Source organism: Pseudorca crassidens, chromosome 7 (genome assembly GCF_039906515.1).
Source record: "Pseudorca crassidens isolate mPseCra1 chromosome 7, mPseCra1.hap1, whole genome shotgun sequence".
In the NCBI taxonomy this organism is placed as follows: domain Eukaryota; kingdom Metazoa; phylum Chordata; class Mammalia; order Artiodactyla; family Delphinidae; genus Pseudorca; species Pseudorca crassidens.
Window position 1 is genome coordinate 115253653 of NC_090302.1, and position 11387 is coordinate 115265039.

The following is an 11387-nucleotide window of genomic DNA, read 5'->3' on the forward strand; positions in this document are numbered from 1 at the left end:
ATTCAGTTGGCTCCTTGACATTCTCATTTCCAGCCAGTTCTAAAGTTATACTGCTCTGTTCCACCTGTGATCAGAACTTTTTTCCTCTTTTGAAACTCTTTAGACTCAAATAATTTTGGATGTTTTAAACTGTGCAAAAAATGATCAGTAAATCTCTAGCAAGATTACATATTAACTGGAGTAAACCTGTTGTTTCAGAATGAACCAAATTTAAAACTATGTATTCATTTATTTAAAAATTGGATACTGTCTATCTGCCAGGCGTCATTCTTAGCACCTGGTACTTATCAATGGAAAATTACCCTGACAGACATGGAACCAAGTTTCTAGTTGTAGGAGACAAACAATAAGTAATAGGCATAATGTTGAATTAATTATACACCATGTTAGAAGGAAACAAACACTGTGACAAAGACAGAGTAGGGTAAGGACCGGCACATCTACTTCCATCATTCTTCCTCTTCTGCTGACCCACTTCTGCTGAATTAGCAGCCTCAACATTGAACCTGGCATGGACAGTCCCAGGTTGCTGCTTGGCCCCAGCTGGCAGGAATTCCTCAATGCCGTTTCCTAATTCCTGTGCAGTCAGGGCGGACTCAACTATGGACCAGAGCCGAAATAGTCCTGTGAATCTCCAGTCAGAGGCTCACCCATGCGTCTCGAGGACAAGTTCTTACAGACCAGAAAATGCCTGGTCACAGAGTGCATTTTATCCTGTGGTTCACGGTCATAACCGCTGCAGAGACCACGTTTTCAGGGAGCCCATTCATATTACGGGTTAGCAGCAGGCATGTCCCTTTGGTGATGGAGGTAGGCTCACTGGTGCCTCTCCTTCAGGGAGGAATGTCTTCTCCACAAGGGTTCCTTCAGATTGCTTCAGGTTCCTCAGCCAGGACAGGGTCACTAGGTTTGAAAAGTCAGGGTCTGCACTGACCCTTTTGTTGTGGGGTGGGGCCGTTGCCCGTCGGGAAAAAGTGGTAGAAGATTTAGGCAACCCATGGCGTCAACCAGGATTAGATTACCAGGTATGTTGACACCCACCAGTATATTTATTTATCTTAGATGCTTTTTTTTTTTTTCCTTTAGTCACTAACCCTTATCATGGTTAAAAAGAAATGGAATTTCTATGACAGTTTATTAGGAAAACCAGCTCGGTTACAATTTCCAAGAAATATCAGGAAGTTTGTTAGTTAAGTATCAAACATACCCTGAAGCCAACACTTATATATCTTACTTAACATATGTAATAGATAAAAAAGCCTGAGATAAAACCTACAATTTAATAAATGCTTACCAAGTCTTTTTACTGAAGGTGGCTCAATTAAATCATCTAAAATCATGCTTCCATTAACAGAGTCTACTTTAAGTGAGCCAGTGTCTACTTTGAACTAAATTTATGACAATCACTTAGAGTCTATTAAAAAATTAGAATTTTTTGGACAATGGATTTTTTTTTTTTTTGCCTTGAAAATAGAGCAAAAACTCAAAAGTCATTCACGTAAGGAGAAATGTTTTGTTCTCCCTTCTTGGTAAAACACAGGCACATGCTTCCGCAATGAAGATTAAAGAAGACAGGAAGCATATTACTCATTCTTTCGTGTGATAAATAGTTCTTACTGAAAAGTAAGACTGATAGTTACTATTCTGGAGTTAAGGGTGCAGGGTTGAATTATTTGCATAATTTGGTCTGGGGAATCACAGTCTTCTGGTAAAAATATTGACATGAAAAAATAATCTATAAAAGCTAAAATAGATGGGACTTTCCTGGTGGTCCAGTGGGTAGGATTCCACACTCTCACTGCCCGAGGGTGAGGGTTTGATCGCTGGTCAGGGAACTAAGATCCCGCAAGCTGCGTGGTGTGGCCAAAAATATTTTTTTAAAGTTAAAAAAAGAAAAGCTAAATTAGAAACATGGACACAAGACATACTATATTCTGGAAACACAGAGGAGGAATCTCTAGCTTTGCACAGAGGATTAGAGGCAGTTCCCAGGGAAGGCGGGCACCTGAGCTGGTCAAGTGAAAATTCTTTTCCTGGACAGATGGAAGGAAGGGCTGTCAGTGGGAAGGAACCAGCAGACACGAAAGTGTAGAAATGAGGATTCGGGAGAACTTGGGTCCATGTACCGGGAACAGAAGAAGAGTAGGAGTGAGGGGATGGACAGACGCAGACGAGACAGAAGGGTGGACACACGTGGGCACGGGCTATTCTGGGAGCCGTGTGGGAGGCCAGGATGTGGGGTGAGGAACGGGAAGGTATTCTGAAGCCAGCAGAAAGCTTCGCGGTCACCAGAAGTGTTGAAAGAGGTGATGAAACGAGCTAATTTCATTTCTCATTTCTCATTCTGACAACCACAATAAGATACCATTTAACACCCACCGGATGTCAAAACCTAAAAGGACTGATGATGTGAAAAGGTGTAAGGATATAGAACCACTGGTGGGAGTGGGAAAGGTACAATCACTTTGGAGAAGTGTTTGCCAGCTTTTTACAACGCTTAAAAATAAGCATGACCCAGGAAATCCACTCCCAGACACTGACGCCAAGAAAAAGGTAAACATATGTTTGCAAAACAGATTGCAGAAGAATGTTCACCTGACTTTATTCATTAGAGCCCTGAACTTAACACGCCCCAAATACCAGTTGCTGGCACAGTAGATGAACGAATTGTAATCTGTTCACAAAGTGGAATACTACTCACCAATAAGAACTAATAATCTGGGACTTCCCTCTGGTCCAAAGACTCCGCGCTCCCATTGCAGGGGGCCCAGTTCCGGTCCCTGGTCGGGGAACTAGATCCCGCATGCCGCAACTAAAGGGCCCGCATGCCGCAACTAAAGGTCCCGCATACAGCAATGAAGATCCCGCATGCCGCAACTAAGACCCGGTGCAGCCAGATAAATAAATATTTTTTTAAAAAACTAATAATCTTTAAAATAAACAACATGAATGAATCTCAAAAATATTACGCCAAGCAAAAAAGCCAGACACAGGGCTTCCCTGGTGGCACAGTGGTTGGGAGTCCGCCTGCCGATGCTGGGGACACGGGTTCGTGCCCCGGTCTGGGAAGATCCCACATGCCGCGGAGCAGTTGGGCCCGTGAGCCATGGCCGCTGAGCCTGCGCGTCTGGAGCCTGTGCTCCGCAACGGGAGAGGCCACAGCAGTGAGAGGTCCCTGTACCGCAAAAAAAAAAAAAAAAAAAAAAGCCAGACACAGAAGAATACATACTGGATGAATCCATTTATATGAAGTTCAAGAAGAACCAAACTAATCTCTTATTCTATAAATCCTAACAATGGTTGCTGGGAGGGGGAGGATTGAATGGAAGCGGGCTTCAGGAAATTATCTGGAGACATTAAAAAGCTCTAAATCTTGATTAGGGTCATGCTTGCACAGAGTACGTATTTATGAAAACTTATGGGATATTTCAGATTATCTGAATTCCCCTAAATGTTGTTAGTTGAAGTAAATGTTATCTTGATTTTAAAAAATGACAATTTTGCTAGCAACATGGAGGGGAACCACAAAGGTAGATGGAGATGCCGTAGCAAAAATACTGCTGAAGAGAACGATGCCTTATTATGATAAAAGGTAAGGATCTGAGCGAAGACGGTGGTAAAAATGCCACAGAGGAGAGCAGATTTCATGACAGAGAAATTTCAGAGGAATCGAAGACTGTTCATAGTATGATGATGGTGAGGGTGATGGGCGGAGAGAAAGAGAAGCAAATAAAGAATGGATGTACGGGCTTCCCTGGTGGCGCAGTGGTTGAGAGTCCACCTGCCGATGCAGGGGACTCGGGTTCGTGCCCTGGTCCGGGAAGATCCCACATGTCGCGGAGCGGCTGGGCCCTGTGAGCCATGGCCGCTGAGCCTGCGCGTCCGGAGCCTGTGCTCTGCGGCGGGAGAGGCCACAACGGTGAGAGGCCCGCGTACCGCAAAAAAAAAAAAAAAAAAAAGAATGGATGTATTTTGATGTCAATGTGAAAAAAATATTAAAGGGCAGAAAACCCAGACTAGCTAAACACAATATCTAAGTAGAACAACAAAGACAGACTAGACATCAAGACTTACTACAAAGTACAGTCATCTGTACGTTGTGATATTGGTGAAAAGTAGACAAATAGATCAATGGAATAGAATAGAGAACCCAGAAATAGTCCATAGAGTCAAGTGATCTTTGAAGACGGAGCAAAAGGACAGTCTTTTCAAAAAATGGTTCTGGAGCAAAGGGAAATCCATATGTAAAAAAAAAAAAAAAAAAAATCTAGACACAGACCTTTCACAAAAATAAACTAAAAATGGATCATAGCCCTAGATGTAAAGTGCAAAAGTATAAAACTCCAGGGAGGTACCATAGGAGAAATCAGACATGACCTTGCTTTTGGCAATGACTTAGATACAATATCAAAAAGCAAGGTGCATGAGAAAATAATTGATAAGTTGGATTTCATTAACATTAAAAACTTCTTCACTACAGAAGATGCTGTTAAAAGAATGAAAAGACATATCTGATAAAAGACTAGTATTTAAAATAGTCAAAGATGGGACTTCCCTGGTGGTCCAGTGATTAAGACTCGGCACTTTCACTGCCAAGGGCCTGGGGTTCAATCCCTGCTGGGGGAACTAAGATCCCGCAAGCTGCGCAGCGTGGCCAAAAAAAAAAAAAAAAAAAAAAAAAAGTCAAAGAACTCCTGAAACTCAGTAATAAGAAAATAAACCATACAGCTAAAAAATGGGCAAAGGATGTGAACAGACACCTCACCACAGAAGATACACAGAGCATTTGAAGGGATGCTCTACATTATATATCATTAGGGAAATTCAAATTAAAACCACAGTAAGATACTACCACACACCTATGAGAATGGCCACAATCCAAACCACAGACGAGACCAGAGGCTGGTGAGGGTGTGGAACAGCAGGAACTCCCATTCCCTGTGGGTCAGAATGCAGGACGGGGCAGCCACTTTGGAAGACAGCGTGGCAGTTTCTTCCAAAGCTGAACATACTCTTACTGTACAATGCAGCAGTTGTGCTCCGTAGTATTTACTCCAACGAGTTGAAAACGTATGTTTGCACAACACCTGCACACGATGTGTATAGCAGCTTCATTCACAATTGCCAAAACCTTGGAAAACCAAGATGTCCTTCAGCAGGTTAGCGGATAAGCAAACTGTGCATTCATACATGGAATATTATGCAGTGATAAAAAGGAATGAGCTATCAAGCCACAGAAAGATACCTTCAATGGAACCTTAAATGCATATTACTAAGTGAAAGAAGCCAATCTGAAAAGGCTACAGACTGTATGATTCCAGCTACATGACATTCTGCAAAAGGCAAAACTATGGCAACAGTAAAAATATCACTGGTTGCCAAGACTTCCAAGGGAGGGGAAAAGGGATAAATAGTTGTAGCACATGGCATTTTTAGGGCACAAAATTACTCTGTATGACACTGTAATACAGATACGTGTCATCATACATTTGTTAAAGCCCACAAAGTACACAACACCAAGAGTGAACACTATTGTAAACTACGGACTTTAGTTAATAATGATGGATCAGTACTAGCTCATCAGTCGTTACAGATATGCCACACTAATGGCAGACATTAATAAGGAGGGAAATTGGAGAACACTGCTAAGAGGATATATGAAAACTCATGACTTCAGTTTGATATAGATTGTGTAGGTACATGTTTGTTATTCAGGTGGAGAAATGTAACAGCAATGAATGTATCTAAGATCTAGTAAAAAATGGATAAACATATGTGTAGAGGAAGAAAAAGAAGGGTCTACGTCAGAAATCTAAGAAACGTCAGAACTTAGGAATGGGAAGAATTAGTTCAGTAAGCAGAGAAGAAACAGAATAGGCTGGTTTTGTGTGAGTCAAGCTGAGTACATTCTCTTGTGTCAAATGCTGCTGAAAGATGCAGTCCCTCATGAATAGGAGAAAACAACGTGAAAGCTGGGCTACTACTTTCAGTAAAGTTGTAGGAAGTAAGCCAATTTGTAACAAGTTGGATAAAGAAAAGGATTTAAGAAATAAAATTGCAAATTCAGAGTAATGATTGAAAAGCATGATGAAGAAAAAGAGGAAAGGTCAACCACCACCTGTCAGGACTCATTCTGAAAATTTCAAGGCAACGTTCTTTACTTTAAAGGTCTTAAAATCGGGATTCAGGTCTTTGATGAAGTTCTGCTATTGCCACTGTGGTTGACTTAGCATAAAGCTGGTTAAGAGGATTCTGTGAATTTTGAAATGCATTCATAAATCGTGATAAACTTATGTAACCCTCTTACACAGGAGATGCCTCCAGAAATTTATTTAGCAACAAATGAGTGTATCTTCTAAAGGATGTTAAATTGGGGGTATTAAAACAGAATTCTCTGAAAAATTAATGATAGTTATACAGAATTTCTTGTTGACCTATAATCTACACCCTGTTTTGAAATTTAAGATGAAATGTCATTCTGAAAACTATAGCTTCTATTTTAAATGATGTATTCATGACCACAGAGGCTCTTCTCTTATTAAAAGTTGATTTCCTAAGACAATCTCTCTGACTATAATAATTCTGACCAACATTTAGGTAATTTGAAGGGTGACCCACATTTTGCTTATGTTTCATATATTTATGTTACTCTCAAAAAATTTATCAAAATGATAGGAATAATCATATCATTAATGAATAATACATATTCTATTAGAAACACTTAGGACAAGTGAAATTTTGAATTATTTATTTTCTGATGTGCTTTTTGTTGTTACAAGGCAGTTCTGAGGACTGGGTCTGTCTTCCAAACAATTTTATTAGGTTTATTTTTTTTTAAGCACTATTTTCTTTTGAGTCTAAGTGGTGGGTACTTTCCTCACATTTTACTGAAAAATTTTCTAATGTAGAAATATATTGTATGAGCTATTAAAGCCAATGTAAGTTTTCAAACATTCATATTCTTTAGTGGTGAATATACATAAAGGGTACAATATGTCAAAAATATTGCCCCCAAAAGCTGTCCATTTTTATTGGTCTTTTGAGGATAAAGGTTAAAATTTATCATCTCTCCAGCAAATAAACTCTCAAGAAGGTCATGGCATTGTTTAGACTTTCTATTTGAAGCAATTCAATCAGTCCAATAAAACAGCTTTAGAAATTACTAAGTATTCTCTGATAAGAAGATATGTATCAATGCAGCGCTTATCACATTGCTGTGGTCAGTGCAATTAAGTTAAGAACCTTGGTTGGCATAAAAATAGAAGGCTACAGGATCATTACTAATAATTGTAGAAAATTCTGAACCTTTTCAACGTTATCTAGGATAAATAACCACGCAATAACACAAATTTAATTATGTTTATGTAGCAAAGATGTTCAAGAGTGCAAATGTTTAATAAAAGGTAATTGGTTAATTTTAACTATAATACACTCACACAATGTAATACTCTGCAGTTATTTAAAACTACACACTGAAGAATATGTAATGACATAAAAGAGATTAATAATATTTAGGTAATTGGAAAAATCCAATTTCAGTGCTTCTGGGGGGAAAGATGAATCCCTCTTCTAATTACAAGCAGTGTCTCTTTTGTAGCTTCTTGAGAACTGAAGCCGATCTCTCAGTGAGAAGACACCATTTCTACAGCCTTTCTGTCTGTGCTTGGATTTAAGATCAATTCACACGGGAAAGAGATTTTCCACCACTAGGACTAGCATTAGGATCCTTATCTGTTTTACATATGTCCTTCAATTTTTTAACAACAGAGAAATAAAGGATTCTGAGTAATTGATCCCCAAAGGTGAAAACACTGTTGCACATTGAAATCACAGAGTATCAGATTTGGAAGAGCCCTAGAAGTCATCTAATCTTGTTATCGTCTTGGTGGGAAAAATCTAGCGGCTGGACTGTTGACTTATTCTAAGTTCCACTGTTGATGGCATACTTGGGGCTAGAATTCAAGATATAAAGAGTATTCAACATTCATCATAGCTTTTTTTGGGGGGGGGTGGTTTGCGGGCCTCTCACTGTTGTGGCCTCTCCTGTTGTGGAGCACACGGTCCAGACGCGCAGCCTCAGCGGCCATGGCTCACGGGCCCAGCCACTCTGCGGCATGTGGGATCTTCCCGGACCGGGGCACGAACCCGTGTACCCTGCACTGGAGGGCAGACTCCCAACCACTGCGCCACCAGGGAAGCCCTCCACAGTTTTTTATTTAAACTTTCTTTTTAATATTTATTTATTTATTTGGCTGTGCCAGGTCTTAGTTGCAGCACTCAGGGTCTACTGTTACGGCATGTGGATTCTAGTTCCCCGACCAGGGATTGAACCTGGGCCCCCTGCACTGGGAGCACAGGGTCTTAATCACTGGACCACCAGGGAAGTCCCCACATTTCTTGTCCTTTGAAAATGTATGGTATTGCTGTTGGTTCAGGGTATGTGGGTCCTATTCCAATGATTGTTTCTAAGTGACTGTTTATGGCTGGGAGAAATCAAGTAAATTTACTGCCAGTAATGACATTTAGCTTCTTTGTTTCCTTTGTTTTTTATCTTGTTGAGTTGGTTAGGACCTCTAGTAAAATATTAAGTAAGAATCATGAGAACTGATCTTGCTTTATCTTCTTATTTAACGGGAATACAGTTGACCTTTGAACTGCGTGGGTCCACTTATGCAATTTTTTTTCGAGAGTAAATACTACAATACTACACTATCCAAGCTTGGTTGAATCCATGGATGTGGAACCACGGGTACAGAGGAAACTCAGATACAGAGGAGCCACTGATAAGTGGGGCTGACTGTGAGCCCCATGCGTTGATGAAAGGTCAACTGTGTGCTCCCTATTTCTTCATTAAATGTCGTGCTTCTTAGAGTTAACTTATACTGTTATTGCAGGTCGACAAGGTTTTTCATCTCTATATAATGATTTTTGAGGATTTTATCAAAGTCTTTTAACCTCACATATTCTCCTTCTTCTTGCCCAACTATTAATGTGGTAAATTACATCGACAGATTCTCTGTCGAAAGATGCATAAGGAGAAAATTCTAAAATGGTACTGACGCTCAGAAAAGAAGACTAATGTCAATTGAGAGACACACTACTATCTTCAGTAGGTGTGGAGATAAACTCATTACCAACCTTTTGTTTGGGCAACTGAACAATCTATCTTATGTCTTGTAAATATCAAAGGGACCCTTAAAATCACTCCCATCTTCTTCCCATAGATTTTGTCAACATGCATTGAAAATTTAGGATGTGATCATACTTATTGCTTGCTTAACATGTGAACTAAACTTGCTCATTGAAATTAGCATATTTTCTATTTTATACCTCTCTTAATTTAATGTCTGCTTTTCTACTGGATTATAAAACATTTCCTCACTAATTTATAATTTTTCTTTGAATAAATAAAATTAACCCTATGTTATTTGTGTCAGTTTCTCTCAGTTTGTTGTTATTCCTTTGTTTCTGTCACAATAAATTTCTGCTTAATTTTCATTTATTTTAAATAACAAGCATTTGCATTTTATGTAATCAGATTTATCCATTTCCATGTTTTTGCTTTTGGGGTTTTTGGTTATGCTTAACAATGTATTCCCCATTCTAATGTTAGGGGAACCACTGACAGAAACTGCCCACCCTGGCCAGGCACCATAGTAACCACTTGCATGAGTTACCTTACAACAGGAGGTCCTGGTAAGAAATGGGAAATTAACAAGCTACCACCAACTGGAGTAATTTAGGAAAGGTCAAAGGAGAGAGGAGACTCCAGTCCATACGTCCTACCAACCTCCCAGAAACCATCAAGCTGTAATCCATGTTGGCTGAGAGATGCGTGTGCCACCAGGAAGGACCCTGTGTCAGAATGATTGGCCAGAGACAACCCGGAAACTAACCCCATGACCATAACACCCGAGACAGAGCCATGTGGAGAGCAGTCCTCCTGGGCTCCCTTACCCCGCTGCTCTCTGCCCGGGCGCCCCTTCCCAATGACGTCTCTTGCTTTGTCAGCATGAGTGTCTCCTTGGACAATTCATTTCTGAGCGTTAGACAAGAGCCCACTCTTGGGCCCTGGAAGGGGTTCCCGTTCCTGCAACACTAAGATTACATATTTAATACAATTTTTTAAAGATTCTGTTTCTATGATTTAAATGTTTAACACATCTGAAATGCACTCTGATTCAATGAGTGAGGTATTAGACTTTTGAGTCAGTTAAGAATAATTTGGGGTTGGAAGACCTCAGGGAAGGTGGCAAATTGGAGGCATATATTAACTTTCCCCTTTCTTGAAACCACCATAAAATAATGACAGAGGGATTTTTAAACATACATAAACCAAAAAGCAGATGATATCAGCTACAGAATGATGATGGAACTGGGCTGAGTAGGGAGAGTAATGGGACCAAGAGCACAGAACCCTAAGAAGGTGGACAGGATGAAAACACTTGATCCCCAGAAGACTCCACAATTAACAGCACGTGGTTACTTCTTCACGTCTAGGTAAAGGATAAGGCTAAGGTAAGGAGGAGTGGCTGAATATTCATATAAGAAGCAGTCAGACCTACTCCAATGACCCTTCCCTCCTGCAAGAGAAGGCAGTGGATTTCCTAGAGGATAAAACACAGGATCCCTGGAAGCGAGCTGATCATGCCCAGATGTGTGGAGTTTACATCCAAATGCACGGGGATTAAGCAAATGTACACGGGCTGAGCTGAGACCCCTAACTCTGCCCCAGCCAGGAATTCAGGAGCAGCTGACTGGATGGTTTGGGCTCAGAGACCCTCTTGCATTGTGGTCAAAACCTTGGCCAGAACTACAGTCATTCAAAAGCTCAGTTGGAGCTGGACAGTCTCTTCCGAGGTAGCTCACTGGCCTTCCTGGCAGCCTGGTCCTGGCCAGTTGTGAGGAGCCTCAGTTTTTCCCACATAGGCATCTTGAGGGTCCTCACAACTTGGTGGTGGTCTCTCCAGGGAGCAAATAATCAGAGAGACAGCCAACCAGCCAGACGGAAACCATTCTTTTTATTACTAGCCTCAGAAGTCACATAGCATCATCCCCTCATTTCCACGTGATGCCATCAGGGCCCAGGGGAAACTCAGACACTCTGTCCTTCTCCATCCCCATGTCCCCCATTCTCAGAGGCAGTGAGAAATCCCACTTTTGCTGGGAAGATGTTAGTAGGGGCTGAACCTACAACCCAACCACCCATGAAGAGGCAGTGCTGCTATGAATGAGTGCCTCATTTTTGCAAGCAGTGAGTTTGGCAGGGTCCAGATAAGAAGCTGAATTTACAAATCCACCTAGCACTGTGGTTATCACCTAACAGGGGAACTGCCTACTTAAAAAAAAAAGACTAAATAGGATCCAGTCATAACATAATATCCAAA